This window comes from Vulpes lagopus, chromosome 10 (assembly GCF_018345385.1).
Source record: "Vulpes lagopus strain Blue_001 chromosome 10, ASM1834538v1, whole genome shotgun sequence".
Classification (NCBI taxonomy): Eukaryota; Metazoa; Chordata; class Mammalia; order Carnivora; family Canidae; genus Vulpes; species Vulpes lagopus.
In genome coordinates this window covers 75,110,354-75,126,984 of record NC_054833.1, presented here as the reverse complement: position 1 = coordinate 75,126,984, position 16,631 = coordinate 75,110,354, and the positions used below count along the sequence as shown (strand labels likewise).

At 37.9% G+C, this 16,631-nt stretch overlaps 1 protein-coding gene across 9 annotated transcripts in view; it reads left to right on the top strand.

The window, feature by feature from the left end:
* Positions 1-16,631, top strand: part of NFIA (nuclear factor I A) — a 375,352-nt gene that overhangs the window by 174,395 nt on the left and 184,326 nt on the right. The gene's annotated exons all lie outside the window — the stretch shown is intronic.

Here is a 16,631-nt window from a genome sequence, read left to right as displayed (position 1 = left end):
TATTTTCTGTTTATTTATATCTTTCAAGGTCTGTTCCTTTATCCAGCTAGAGGAAAACCTAATATACTTAGCAGAATTTTACTTCAATTACCTAGACAGAGAAGAGAAGAATAGGTCAGAGGGATGCGACAGACATTTGTCTGTCTGTGCTGCCTACAGTTAGCTAGCTAATCATCAATTTCTGTAGCAATATAAGCAGGCAAAGGTAGAAAATTGTCCTAGGTCATGAATTTTCCATTTTTTACTTAGCTCCTTATGTGAAACTTTCCTTCCCTCTCATTGTATTATTTAAATACTTCATCTTTATTCTTAGTTCAGCATCCTTTATTATATGTCCTTAGCTCTCTTGCAAGTGTGCAGTATGTTATTTTATCATCTGTACAAAGTCACATCACTTCATGGATATTCTAAATATAGTTTGTTAGTATAGAGCACCTAATAAAAGGTGAATATAAGTATATTTTTAAAATAGGCTGTTTTCAGAACTTTTGGCTAATTTTAGAAATAACATGCTCAACTTTAAGCTAGGTTTTTGAAAAAAGAATGTAAGAGTATCTGAGACTGTGCTTACATCAAGCCAAAGGTAGAGGCTGTTCTGTTGAATGAAATAGGATGTGGCAAATGTGCTACATATTGGAATTGGTCTTTTGCCTCACAACTTTTTAAACTAGTTTTGGTAGCCATCTCCTAAAATGCATGCTACAATGAAAACCAAAAAAGGAATTTTTCAATCTTATTTTTAATGATCTAAATTCTTTCAATGTCGTTATTGCTATTCTCATTGACAGCAACTTTACTAATACACTAGTCCAAACATAGCTATGTCACTCCTTCCCATACTTAGTAAAGTGTTTTTGCCTTCTGATATATATCAAGGAGTTGTCTGTCATTATGAAACTAGAGATGCAGAAGCCCATCATCACATACTATAGAAATTTTCTATAAGATTGACCTAAAAGGATTAAAGGTAAATAACATTTTAAGCTTAACTTAATTCCTCCTACTACAGATAACAGGAAATGTTTTGAAAGATCAGTCCCAGAATATTTGCAAAGAATTGTCAGAATTGTCTCATGATTTGAGTAATCTACTTCCCTCTTAGAGTCATATTTTTTTGTTGATTTATGTTTCAAATATTGCATTGGTAGGATGATTGTGAGCATGAGAAAAGACATTTGGCCATTGCTGATAGGGATGAGGCAGTTCTTTCATATGTAACCATTTCATGAATTGTAGCCTTAATTGAAAAAAATTCAGCATGTTTTCCAAATAGAGTGTGTTTCTGCTGGAGATAGAAAAATCTATAAGCCATCTCTGGCATAGTCCCTGCTTAGAAGTCCTACCCAGCCTGGCCCCTCCCCTGTAGTCCTCTGTTCAAGGTCACTTACTGAGCATTTACTATGTGCAAACTTTCTTTAGGCAAGTAGGAGCCTTGTGCCCTCAAGGGTTTACAGCTTGTTGGGAAGGCAGATGGGGATTAAGAAATGAAATAGGAGCCTAGCCCTGTTCTTAGTAACCAGGCAGTGGGGAACCAGAGGAAGGGAGTGATTAATTCTGCCAAGAGGAAGGGAGAGGATTCTGTCTTCAGCCTCCTCTATACTGAATTACCTTCTAAATTCAGGAGAGGGATCTGCGCTGTCTAAATGTGACTAACAGGGATCGGGAAAGAATGTAGTTACTTTCTGCGCCTAAATAGGGTGCTGGCGAAAACAGGGTAAAAGCAAAGTCAGAACTGTGCAAATTATCTGAAATCTTTTCAGATATTTGATAGAAATCCTTGGGTTAAGTGTTACAGTTTTAATTAATGTACTTTAATGGCAACGGAGGGTTAATAAACCCGATGGGCATTGTCCTAGTTATCAACGTGTTGTGGCCATAGAGTTGGGAATAGCAGTGTGGGCTTGTTTGTGCAATACCCGTGGGTTAATTAGAATTTGCAATAGTCTGTCACTCATTCCTTAGGCAGAAGAACTTTTGAGTTTGCAACAGATCGTCCTGTTAGCCACAGTTGTGCCTACTGAAAAAAAATTGTGTAAGAAATGGAAAAAGTGTGGGGCACCTGGGTGGCTCAGAGAGAAAGGTGACTGACTCTTAATTTTGGCTCAGGTCCCCCATCTCGAGGTAGTGAGATAGAGTCTGCTTGAGCTTCTCTTTCCCTCTTTCTCTGCCCCTCCCTCCATTCACGCTCTTTCTCTCAATACATAAATATATAAGTAAGTACAATTTTTTTTAAATGGAAAAAGTGGAGTTTTGAATTAATGGATTTGTTCAGTCAGGGCAGAGGTCCAGTTTGAACAATTTAAGCCACAGACATCTTTCAAGGGAAGACTGTGTCTGCACTTTGATCCTTATTGCCCCTGTGTTCTTCTTTGCTCCTGTGTTCTTTGCTTTGCTCGTTCCAAAGGCACGATGCCTATTTTCCATGTAATTTTGCAGCAAATATCTGTACCCATTTATTTTATTTTCTTAAGAAAGCTTTGAGAAGGTTTGTCAATGTAGTGAGCATGAGGGACCATGTCTGTCTCTACGTTGGTACTATCACTACCCTGTTTTGAGCTGCGTGGTGATTGCGGTTGAATTCTACAGGGGATAAATGTCCCAACTCTGTAGATTGTAGGGTTAGTGTTTTGTGGATATGATGAGTGCAGGACTTTGGGAGACTTCTATTCACTGTTCTGTCTCCAGAGTTCCCAGGAGTGTTTGGCACACAGTAAGTGCTCAACATATATTTGGTTTTATTTATAGAATGATAAGCTGACTGATTAGAGTGTATCATTAAGGAATTTTAGTTGAGCTTTCATTTTGTCAGTTGCTAGATTTGTAGTATTTTAATCTGTGTATGACATTTCATAAATTATATCAGACTTATCAGTGACATCTGAAGCTCCATTTACTCTTTCGCAATCCGTAGTTTCTTGGGACATACAGTTTTAGGGAAACATGATTTAAAGAATTTAGAAATTTTAGGGAAAATCTAGATCTCATTGACTTTAATAGCCTTTAATAGATAAGGTCAATGGGACCCAGGTTTACCAAGCTTTTAACAATTGATTCTGGATCCCAGATTTCGTGATTCTGAACTTGGTGTTCTTTTTTTTTTTTTTTTTTGGATATTAAGCCAAATACCTTAAAGCTTTTCCTCTCTGTTGCTCTCACTTTTGATCTCTCATTTGTGAACACTTTCTTTAGACCAAACAGGGAATAATAAAGTACTCTAGTAGAAGAGAACTCAGAGGTGAACTTTACGTGGAAGTGTTACAGGCCAGGCCCTACTGGAAAGTGCAGCCAACAACAACAACAACAACAACAAAAAAAAAAAAAAAAAGAAAAGAAAAGAAAAGAAAAGAAAAGAAAAGAAAAGAAAAGAAAAGAAAAGAAAAGAAAAGAAAGGAAGAAAGAAAGAAAAAAAAAAAACCATGAAGCTGGCAATCCGCCTCCCATGCAAAGGTTATTTTTCTTATTACAACAAAACTAATTAGTGGATTTTCTAATGTAAGAAAATGTTGCTGTTAGTAAAAGTTTCCTCAGTGTGCCAGAAAGCAGATGGTGGCAGTGAACAGTGTTTTCTTTTGCCAGGTTTTGTATATGCTTTCTAAACCTGCAAGAGATTTTGCTTTTCCAGATTCAGACTTCTGATCTTTTTTATTTTTCAACAGAAATAGAAACTTATATTTAAATGTACTTGCATCATGTGGCCTGTTTGACATATCATGGTTACTTGAAACTGTTGAGTAACATTTGATGTTCTGCATGAATTTCTTCTCTGGGAGTCTTGTTCTATACTTTCTCTCCTTACGGAAATCGAGAGTTTGTGCCTTGAGAGTGCCACAAAAATGAGGTTTGATGGGATGATGAAAAGCCATGTATAGGATTTTCTTTACGTGGAAATCTTTTTTACTTTGTTTTGTTTTGCTCCCAATTACTGGGTAATACCAGCTTTTCTCAGGAAGGTTCCTGAGAGCCTGCCTCTACTCATTGTGGCATCAGTGTTTGTGTCCTTTGGAAGAATGCATTTCCCTATCTAACAGAGAGATGTTACTCTGCTAATTTGGGATTTTCTTTTTGCCTGTTTTTCAAATGAAATCCCTTCCAACCATATTTGTTTAAATTCTTCCCCCAGAAAGTCTAAGCATGTCCATACAATACTACAATGGCAATATTAAAACAACACTCTCTGAGTTTCAGGCCAGTTGGGAGAATATGTGGCAGCTGTGGTGTAGGCATGAAGCAGTTTTGTATGGTAAAGACTTACAGCTTTGTTGGCGCCAGACATTTTCCCCTTTCTACAGGATTTCCATTTAGAGGGGAAAAGGAAATCATTAAATCATTAGGTTTGTTGTTAAGTAGAAAATAAAAGTGGGAAATGGAAACCAACTCAGTGATATTGTTGAAATCATTTGAACGAAATGCTAACAAGAAAGAATCGTCCCCAAGTTACTAAATGAGAAAGTCTTATGAAATTATGTGCTATTTGTGGAGATGAATAGCCAGAATCAAAGGAAAAGAAAGAAAAACATTGTTCCCATGTAAAAGGGGTACAGATATTGTTCTGTCCATTCCCCAGGACTAACCTGGAAATTCAGAGATGCTCTGCAAGGAGTTATTTTACCCTTCACCACTGAAAGAGCTAATTTTTTACTTGTAACATTTCCCATGTGTGTTGCAAATAAAATTTCCTATCCCATTGGAAGAAATGCTATTCCTGACCCCAGTTCATAAGATACTACTTCTTTTGTTACTGCTTCCTTTTTTCTTTTTTTTTTTCTTTCAATTGTTTCTCTCCCCCGTCCCCACTTATTGTTCATTTTTCTCTTCTAGTAACCAAAACATAAAACAGGACAGAGTTTAGAAAACACATTCGTAGGTTCTAACCAAAAATGGTCTAGCCAGTGTTTTTTCTTTGCTTATCTTAAGATTGTAAATCTGAAAAGATGGCAGTGATATTGAAGTCACTGGGAACCAGAGGTCAGAGTCTTGGCTGTGGGAAGGCTACAGGGACTTAAATGCTGCCTCATGAAGCCCAGCAGGGTAGGGAGTAGAGGTGAGGATATGTGAACGTGGGGGCATGATTGGCAGGTAGAACTGCTGGCTTGTGTTGTATACACTGGTCTCTGTACCTCCCTTAAACTTTTACTTGAACATAGGCTCTCCACCATGACCAAAGACATTGGAAAAACCATACATCCCAGGGATCTTTTTTGTTGACTATAAGACAAATACAGGAGCCATTTTTTACTTATATAAATATCTACCTCCTCACCCCTGATAAATTTTGGAAAGGGTTCTAACTTAGAGAAACTCTGTGGTACTACCCCTGATGGAAATGGAGTAAGTACTTTAAAAAAACAAGTAGTGTACACTTTTTTAAGAGGTATGGAGTTGAATGAGTGGAATTCTTAGTCAACATTACGAGCTACCTTTGGACTGAATAAAAGTTCACAGTGCTTTTGCACACAGTAGGTGATCAATAAATGTTTGATGGGCTGAAATAAGCAAGCTTCTTCCTCCTAGGAATGACTAATTATTAGTCATTGCATAGAGTGGCGATGATTTTTAAATAAGGAATCAGAGTAAAGATCAAATCACCCCCTTAGAATTTTTGATGAGGATTAGCTGTTGAAATAGCACCTATATTAGATTGCCCAGAACACATGATTTTTTAAATCAAAATAAATCCAGGTGACAAGAAACTCTTATTTTAAAAGCACATCCTGGGGGCCTTTGGGTGTCTCAGTTAAGTGTCTGCCTTTGTCACAAGTTGTGATCCTGGAGACCTGGGATCGAACCCTGTGGGGAGTCTGCTTCTCCCTCTCCCTCTGCCCCTGTCCCCACTCCTTCTCACCTGCATTGTCTCTCTCTCAAATGAATAAATAAAATCTTTTAAAACAAACAAACAAATAAATAAAAGCACATCCTACAGATAAATCATTTGACTAAGCTGACCCAGACTATCACTAGGCATTTTAAGGAAGATAGTTTAATTTTAGGATTATTAATAAGCAAATTATTCGTCCATACTGAGTTACTAAAATGGAAAATACTTATCCCTTACCCCAGCATCACCACAGAAAAGAATGTAGACTGTGTCCCAAAATGAAAACAAAAATGCAGATAGATGAACTTTAAATGAACACATGCATTCAACTGGTACCTAATTGTGTTCAAGTAATAGGACCTCACAATCACTGGTGGATTTCTGAAAGTTTTTCCGGATTTCAAAGCTATATGAGTGAATTCATGTGTTTTAATTATCTAGGTTTGTTTTTTTCTTGTTACGTAGAATGTTTGCAGTTTTCTCATTTGTATCAACTCACACATTTTTGAAATTTTATAATTTAGTATAGTTTTGGTTATAGATTAAAGTTCACTGACTAATCTTTTTAGCATGTTCAACTGCTCCATGAGAGATACACAGAACTTGATGGCTTCCAAGTGTGGTTCAAACATCCAAAGCACTTGAGATTAGCACCATGTGAAGAAATTTTAAAATATTGTACTGCAATTAATTTTAAATAACTTAGCACTGCATATGTCAAGGAGAAAGCCGATAGGATCCAAAAGGAAACTCCTGAAAGTGAAATGATTCAGTACATTTAAATCATTTTATCTATCATAAAGACATAGAAGCAAAACATATATGATTATTTCTACTTGCAAAAGACTTGGGTGAATTGGTAGAGAATCAGATATCACATGAGCTTTATTATGATACTATGGGAAGTCTGAGAACCATTTTTTGGCTGGGCAAGTGATAACTCCCCATGTTCATGCATATTTGTTATAGGTTCAGAAACCAAATTATTAAGGAAAAGTTATTGTCAATGTGTATTTTAAAGATTATATAGGGGCACCTGGGCAGCTTAGTCAGTTAATTGTCTGCCTTCAGCTCAGGTCATGATCTCAGGGTCCTAGGATGGAGCCCCCTGTCGGGCTCCCTGCTTCTCCCTCTCTAACCTTCTATGCCCCCCTACCCCTGCCACTGCTCATGCTTTCTCTCTCTTTCAAATAAATAAATAGAATCTTTATATATATATATATATATATATATATATATATATATATATGTATACACACACACACACACACACACATATATATGTATATATGTATTAGAGGAAGTATATCTGAAATATTTTCTAACAAGTATTGTTTTAAATCCTAGGGCCTAGACCTAGACTAAATTCTTTAAGGATACCTTATTCAGTAGATCCTAAAACACAATGTTTTCTGGTGCTCTGGATGACATGGTGGATCAAAGTCCAAAGAGAAAACATTGCTTATAGTCTTTTGTGGTCAGGGTTGGCCAAGTCACTTAAGATAAACATTTGCAACTCTTCATGGGCTATTTGTGGTCATTTATAAAGTAAAGAAGAGACAGTCTTTGACTTATAATGATAATTGCACTCATTTTTTTTTTCTAATTGTGCTATGATTGGCAGCAAATAAGAAACTATCACCCAATCCCTTTTGATGGAATAGGGTCCTGGCCTTGAATGCCTTAAAAAGAACAACTGGATTGCTCATGATCGATTTCAAATTAGAATTCTAGGGTTGCAAAGAATCTTTACAATATACCTAAGACACCACCACCACCACCCGCCACCCTGCAACACCCCATTCTGGCCCAGAAAGCAGGCCTTCTGACTTCTGTAGGGTCTTTTCTTACCATGTGGGATATACCACCACCCAGTCTTGCAGTCTCCCCAAAGCCAGGGAATCCACCCAAAAACATCTATTGACATTTCCTAAGATAGATCCTTTGGTTTTTCATGACTCTAAAAGAGCTATTTTTTCACTTTCTGATTTCAATTCCATTTTAACAAACATCTATTAGTACCTATATGTTCCAGATACTGTGCTATCTGGCAATAAAAATAATGGGGCAGGAAATAAAAGTAGGTAATAAGTGTGATTCTTTCACCAGTTTATATACTTTAGAAAACCTGCTTCTGTGCAGTGTGCAGTTAGAGAATTATTGCTCTTATAATTTACAAGACATTTAAAATAATACCACTCAGTTCTCATAATCTTGAAACTCAGGCGTTTAAAAGATGAGGAGAAGCAACGGGGGCTTGCCCAGTTGCCCAGAAGGGCCTTAAATCCAGGCTTGCTAATACCTGCCTCCTTCACTTGGACCACAACTTCATTAGTTAGAACTGTCTTTTCTGTTAAAAGGGAGGACACCAGGCCTGACTAGGAATAACATTTGGCACTACCCTAGGAAATTGTTTATATGGGGAAAATCTGATTCAAAAACACTCTTTTGGTATTTACACCATGCCCAACAATGCCAATTATATAATTATAGCTCCTATTTCTCTTAAAAGGATTCGGCCTAAGCCTCCTGTATCTAACTAAAAAAGTGAATCCCAGCCATTCTGCCAACAGTGAGCATCCAGGCTCTTGTAAATTTTGTTACAAGGCTACATTTAGTGGTACTGATTCCTGCTAACAGTAAGAGAATAAAAGCATTTAGGAGTGTGCACAATAACATGTTGCTGTACATTGATTTCACTAGGAGATAGGACTCAATCAAGAGGCGATGCTACAGAATCTTGATTATATTATTATTGTCTGGATAGATTGAAGGCTCCTTGAGAACAGAGCCCTTACCTTTTAATATTTTGTGTCTCTAGGTAGATAGGGTGAAAGGCACACAGTAGATGCATTAATGAATGCAACAACTTCATGAATGGAGTGGGTAGGCCCAAGGACAAGGAATTAAAAGGAAGCAATGCTGTTTCAGGAAAATGTTCCAGTGTTGTCCTTCCACCCCTTGGTTAGGAGTAGTGGTGTGAACACTGCTAACACTGCAGAATCCCAGACTTGTCCAAAATCTCTACTTCTATCTCACACCAGGGGTGGAATTCATCACACGCTGATAGACAGTCCTGTTTTCTCAAATGCTTCAGGATAAAGATAAACAGAAACAACAACAACAACAACAACAAACTTCCTGATTCACCCAACCACGGAACTTTATTTTTTTTTAAATTTTTTATTTATTTATAATCGAGAGAGAGGCAGAGACACAGGCAGAGGGAGAAGCAGGCTCCATGCACCGGGAGCCCGACGTGGGATTCGATTCCGGGTCTCCAGGATCGTGCCCTGGACCAAAGGCAGGCGCCAAACCGCTGCGCCACCCAGGGATCCCCAACCACGGAACTTTAACCTTCCCATTAAGGTGTCTGTGTTTCTTAGGCAAATTGTTTACTATGCCATTCTCACTCCTGTTCTTTCACAGAATTATTTTCTGGTTATGGATTGATGGGGTCCGGTTGTCTCATTTTTGGAGTTCAGTAGTATAGTTAGTGGATTTGAGTCTCTTCCACTTATGTTTTCTCTGTGCCCCTTCATCTCTGGCCTCCCCCCACTTTAATCCCCTTTCCTCCTTTTTTTTTTTTTTTTTTGCCTCTCCAAGCAGGCAAATGTCACAGCATACCCACTACCTCGTCATCCAAAATTCCATGGGAGCCTGAGCTCTGGGGGTCTTCTTCTTGAGGCCTTAACCTTACTTTTAGACAGTTGTCATTATCTTTGTCTAAAGGTCATAGCTAAATTGAATAAAAGGAAAGCTGTGTTTTCCTGTCGATGCACAAAGGCAGTATTGACTTCCCTAATCCAGTTTGCTGAGGGGTGAGAGAATTAAATTAGATATCTAAGCACAGAAATTGAGAGCCTTTGAAAACAAAGATAAGGAGACAAGACTGTATTTTCCCTTTTCCTGGGAGCTCTGGACTCAAGATTTTGCAGGTGTGTCACCTGATCCATGGCTTGCATCGATCAAAACTGTGCCAATGCATATTTAATTAGCAAGGGGACCCTGGATGCATTATAGCCATCATCCCTATATTGAATGGACTGTCAGACTTTCTGCACACTTCTCCACCCCCACCCTCCCTTCCAGCCATGCCCCTTCCCTTGCCTCCTTGTTTGGGGAGCTTCTGCATTTTGTCTGAGCAGCTAAAAAGTTTCTTTGTTTTTAGCTGCTGATGCATACAGCACCACTGAGGAGAATACAAACAAGTAGAGTCCTAACGTGTTTATTTTGTCTAGGAAGACAAGCTAAACCAATTCAGTTCCTTTGGTAATATTTTTCAAACCCTGTAGGAAACCAACACAAAAAACAAAAAGAAAAATACACTGTTCAATTCTTCATGTATAGATTTTTCTTTCTTAAAGATTTGGTTATATTAGGATTAAAAAGAAAAAAAAAAGGATTCCAGGATAAATAATAAGAGGATTAAAGAATACTTTTTATTATGAGAGAAAAGTATTTTCTTTTTAAAAAACCTGTCTTTTGATCATGACATGAACAATTTTTAAAAATTTACCAGTTCAATTTGCATGATAAAATTCACCATTTTTGCCTGAGTCTATCATGCCTGTAGGAGATACGGTGAATGTAGAAAAGTTATTTAAGATAGAAGGTGGGCAAAAAGTTAAAACTCTATGATTTTTTTTTTTTTTTTTAAGTTTCAAAGATTTCATGGGAGCTTCTACTGGTGAGGATTCTTAAAGTGACAGGAGGTTTGGAGTTTTGCCTCAGACAGGTTATTTCATGGGATTATGGTCACCGTTCATTTTCACACAGGTTACAAAGCCTGAATACCCAGACAGAGTGTTGTCTGATAAACAGATGTATTGCACCAAGTCTGCTTAGAATAAAGAGCAACAGACTGTGAGCACATGTTTAGGACTCATTTAAACTAATCAGCATAGTCTAGCTCATAGTTCTGTCTCTAGTCTACTTTTGAGGTAGCTTCTTGCTGGTAAAGTAACAAGGAATTTTTTTTTTCCTTGCTCCAATTTGCTGCAGAGACTCATGGGAAATCATTTGCATACATCTTGTTACAAAGACTGACTACTTCCTGGCTTAGACAAAGTGTTGCCTGATAAACAGACTTAACACACAAATGTCTGTCTGGAATAAACAACGGCAAGCTGAGATTTACATTTCCATTATCAGAGATAATCTCTTTCCCAGTATATGGGAGTTAACCTTTTCTTTTAACACCAGGTCTGTGATGCTGGTGTTTTGTATCAGAATCATATCATGTGTGGGTTGGGTCTGATTTTTAAAAAGAAACAAACTCATTTGGGTGGGAAGATTTATGTTGCAGTGGTAAATGTACAGGTTTTTTTTGGAGGGGGGAAGAAAACCAGATTTTCTTGTATAATTTTATTTGAGTTTATCAACAATCCTGTTAAGTTAGGCAAGGTAGCAATTAGTGTCCCTATTTTAGAGATGAAGAAACTGAGATCAAGAGCAGTTAAATTATATAGTTGAGATTTTTTAACACCTTTTTTAAAATTCATTTCGTACTCCTTTCAGTAGTAAAATATGAATGCAAAAAAAGCTAATACTTAGTGTACACCCCGAACTTAAATAGCATGGATGGTTCCCCTTAACAGAGGGTATTTTGTTATTGTAAGAAATTTCTTTATGGTTATTCAGATACAAGAAAATAATGCATCTAGACTGTGACTCAACTATGCATCATTTTCATTTGACACACTTGTTTTTATAACATGAAAGTATGCAGGGGAATTTTCTTTTTAAAGTTGTATAGATGAGGGGATCCCTGGGTGGCTCAGCAGTTTAGCGCCTGCCTTTGGCCCAGGGCGCTATCCTGGAGTTCTGGGATCGAGTCCCACATCGGGCTCCCGGCATGGAGCCTGCTTCTCCCTCCTCCTGTGTCTCTGCCTCTCTCTCTCTCTCTCTCTCTCTATCATAAATAAATAAATCTTAAAAAAAAAAATAAAGTTGTATAGATGACTATGTGAGTAGTCTTCAAGTATATGTTCTTCTATTTAAGAACTCCAACAACTTAACAGTTGTAATTAATTTTGTTTGTGAAAAAAGTGACTAAAAAAGGGATGTTTTTTTTTTTTTTAAGCAGGTCTTCTATTTAAGAACTCCAACAACTTAACAGTTGTAATTAATTTTGTTTGTGAAAAAAGTGACTAAAAAAGGGATTTTTTTTTTTTTAAGCAGGTCTTTGTTTACACATGAGTAGATAGGTGACCAAGTTGACTTATTAGTAACCTTGGAGTTCTGAATTGATCAACAGGTTACCATCACATTTCCTGTTGTGGGAAAAACAAAACTCAAAATGATTGTCTAAATATCATAGTTTATTTTAGTCACAGACCCTTGTCAAAGAACATGTAAGAGATTATAAATTTAGTGTCATGTTTGCAAATCTTGTATCATCTCCATATTCTTGCTATTGACTTTATGTACAACTTTATTGAAAAGCTGATCATTACTTGAAATCAGCCTCACGCAAAGATTGAAGGTTTAAGATTGAGTCATTTTGTCGTTACTTTCAGAGTGACTGAGTTTGTAATTTTTAAAGCTTAGAAATGATTCCCCTTCACTGTCATAACACAATAGTTACGCCATTTTATTTTTTTCCCCAACGTGTTAAAGCTATATCATTCTGCAACCTCCTTGTGCACATAGAAAAATAACACATTTATGAGTAGGTGATAAGACAGTTGACTCACTCTTCAACCTAAACGGTCTCATCATCATACACAGTCCCGACTAAACAGATGGGCTCTGAATACCAGTACTAATGCCAAAAACTCTAATTCTTGCAAATTTAATATTTCACAAATTCTTCAGGAAGACATTTTAAAAAAAAGTTTCAAGAAAAAAAATTGTAGTAACCTAGATTATGTAACACTCTTGAGTATGCCCTGAAAATGCCATCTAGGGGGCTGGCTAAGAGGTAGAGATCTCCTGAGCAGCTGGCAGCCCCCAGGGTGGTCTGGTGAGCCCTTCCAAGTCACTGCTGCATGAACGCAAGCCTTCCCCCTCCGAGTCTGGATTAGAGATGGGGAAGGCCCACATGTGTATATTAGCCTAATTCTGTTGGAACTAGGGCTTTTCCTCTGCCTGCATCTCTCCTTCTCCCTTCTGGTGAAAGACTTGCTCTGCATACTTCAGTTTCTGTGGTTATCATGCACACACACACATCCATACAAACACTCAGTTCTAGCTCAGCGAGAAAGTTCTGGAGATCAAAGTTTGTATTTTAAATACAATAAAGATAAAACTTCCCATTTAGAGGACCGTGGAATGTGTCCATTTTTAAAGCTAAGAAAACCTTTATGGTGTGATGCACCATGTGATTTATCTGTGTTGAAAACTAGGTTATTGTATGTTAATTTTTCATTAAGTGGGTCATGACTGTGTACATTAATTGACATTAAATATTGGTTCGGTTATTCACTGAGCTTAAAGGATTTTATCTATTCTCTGGAAAGCTAATAATAATTGAATATATTGAGTGGCCCCAGATTGAATGATAGTATTATAAATTTCTGTTTGTTCTTTTTCCAGACCGTGATAGATAATGTTAGATTTAGCCGATGGTATTGTATTCATCAGTGTTCACATGTAAGCTGCAAATTGTGTATACATACACCGACATTTTACGTTCTCAGATAAAGGTTTTTCAAATATTTCCTCACACCTCAGTCTTTAAGGTCATGGTCATACTGGGAAAAAATAGATATCAGCCTTAAATATTATGAAACCTTATAATATTTCTTTTGTAGCTATAGCTATAATGGCTAATAAGCAAATGTGACTATCATAACAATTTGACCTTCCAGATTTCTTTACTATCATAACATATGTGATACTGGATGGTCACAGTAGAGTAATTCTAAACCTTACACTAGTAATCAGAAGGAGAACTATTTTTCCATTATAACATCATGGACGTAGAAAAAAATGAATCTTGGTGTGTTTTGGCCCGACTCTTTTGTGAAGAACTCTGTCTTCCTGAACCATAAGAAACAAAACTTACTAAATTTTGAAAGTCTTTAAGGGCTACAATTATGTAGTGTAATTATTAATTATATTCAGAGTATAATCACCCCTTTTCCTTATTTTCTTTTCTTCCAGAAATACTCCTAACTCTTCATTTATTTGCAGCCAAGTTCTCAGTCCCGTCTTTGCCTTTTCTTTTCACATCACAAAAAACTCCAAATTTTTTTAGATGAAATTTTCATTTGATTTCATTCATTTAACTGACTCATTTTTGTTCCTGAGCACCTTCTGGCTTTTTCATACCACCTTTAAATTAGGGAGATTTGGGGGCGCCTGGGTGGCTCAGTGGTTGAGCGTCTGCCTTTGGCTCAGATGGTGATCCCTGGGTCCCAGGATTGAGTCCCACCTCAGGCTCCCCACATGGAGCCTGCTTCTCCCTCTGCCTATGTCTCTGCTCTCTCTGTGTGTCTCTCATAAATAAATACAATTAAAAAAATAAATAAATAAATTGGGGAGATTTCAGACCAGACATAGAAGTTTAATAAAAGCTTTTCCAACTTCATTTTTAGCCAAATCATTCTTCTGGTAGGGAGGTTGAAACCTCGGCTGAATCATTTTCCTGGTGGAACCAGAATTTGTACTGTTATGGTCCATAGACTTCTGTTGATACCATGATAACTGAATGCGAATTACATTGGTTTGCATCAGAAGGGGAAGGGTTCTTCACCACCCCCGGCTCTCCTTCCTTTATCAGTTGTTCAGGACAGCAGTGCTTGGGATTTTGAGGCCCTCTTCAGGTGTCAGAGTATGGTGAATTTCTCTCAGCTTTGTGTTTTTTGAATGTGCGAAAAGGTCCTCTGTTATCTGGCATTTTAGACCGCACACATTTTGGGGGGCCCTCCCACATGCCTGTCACCATCCTCAGCTCCTGTTATTCCAAGAAGCCTCTTGTGGTGTGTTGGCCAGGGGACCATAGGAGGTAGCTGTCTGCAACTGCTAAACACTAAGCAAGGTTTCTCACATGTAGGCCAGAGGGATGTGCCGCTCTCTTCCTTGCCAGGCCCCATGAAGGGGAATATCAAGCAGAGATAAAGGCCTTTTCTGCCTTCCTTCCTCATTTTGTGAGTCCCAGTCCCCCTTAGGTATGACTTTGGTACAATTTTCAGTCGCTGGCAGTGACCCCGTGTTAGAAAGCTGAACAACAGGTTCATCTTATTGAAAATTCATCTCTTTAGTTCAGCAATTAGTGAATCCTTGGCTGGACCTGGCACCTTGGAAGGCCCTGGGGGTAAGACAAGAGTCAGAAAGGAACTCTTGGGATGCCTGGGTGGCTTAGTTGGTTAAGCATCTTCCTTCAACTCAGGTCATGACCTGAGGGTCCTGAGATTCAGCCCCGTGTCAGGCTCCCTGCACAGTGGGGAGCTTGCTTCTCCTTCTCCCTCTGCCTACTTGTGCTCTCTCTCTCTGTGTCAAATAAGTAAATAAAAATCTTTAAAAAAAGGAAGGGCACTTAGGTGGCTCAGTGGTTGAGCATCTGCCTTCGGCCCAGGGCATGATCCCTAGGTCCTGGGATCTAGTCCCACATCCGGCTCCCGATAGGGAGCCTGCTTCTCCCTTTCTCCTTGTCTCTGCCTCTCTCTCTCTCTCTCTCTCTCTCTCTCTCTCTGTGTGTGTGTGTGTGTGTGTGTGTGTGTGTCTCATAAATAAATAAATAAGATCTTAAAAAAAAAAAGAATTCTTTTCTTACAGAACTTGATTCTCATAGGAGATCATTTAAGATCACCTTAGTGTAACACAGAGTAAATCACACAACAGGAGATGTATATACAATGAAGGGAACTAGAGAGGAGAACGTTTAACAGTGTGTCAAACACAGGGAAGATTTAGCAACATGCCACCTTTGCTTCATGTCTATAGAATGTGAACTACAGGGAAGTAAAGTCTCTATTTTTTACCTGCCTAGTTTGACCGTATTGACATGTTCTTGACATTCTTCCCCTTTCCCAGTAGGAATGTTCTCTGGAAGCCCATGTGAGGGGGAGCAGAACTCAGATTGGGACAACTGCATGTGTGGATCAGTAGCAAATCCAGTACAAGGTTTCTGTTCATTGCACAAGCTTATGGAAGTGGAGACTGATATGTAGGCATTAGGATTTATTTTATTCCTTTCCCCAGTGATTATATCGATAGTAAAATATCTTTGTCTGAGTACTCCAGCAATATAGCTGTAGGCGCCATAAAAATGCATAGATAGATGGCTACAAGTTCAATTAAGAGGTCTCAACCCAGCCTCCCATATGCAAACCCTGTCTATTTTAGGTTTAAATTTCTCCTCATAAATTTTTTAAAAACCAAAAGAAACATTGCTTTTCAAGGTTAGGTTGATGTCTAAGATTCCTTAAACAAAAAGGTAGTCCCTAGATGGGGGAAAAAATGATTACCCTAATGTATTTCCTCACAATAGCATTTCCAATTCCAACTCCATCATTTAAACACACTTTAAATAATATTCTCTTCATTGTAACATACAAATCTTCTGGCTTTCAACCAGCGAACTAGAGGAAGTCATGCCAGATATAAGATTGAAGCTATGAGATATGGCATCCAATTCCATGCAGTTGCGTCTATTATTCTGGGGCCTCTAATTCTTTCAGGAGGTGGGAATCAATGGACCATGTAGAAATTGTCCAAAAAAGTAAGCTATGAAGTTAACCTAGGCTTCTGACCTTAGCAGGTCTCTACCAAGTATGAAAAAGAAAAGTAAGTTAATTGTTAACCTTCATGATCGTGTTTCAGTGTACATGCTTAAGAGAACAATCGTTCATTTATATCAATTATGTAT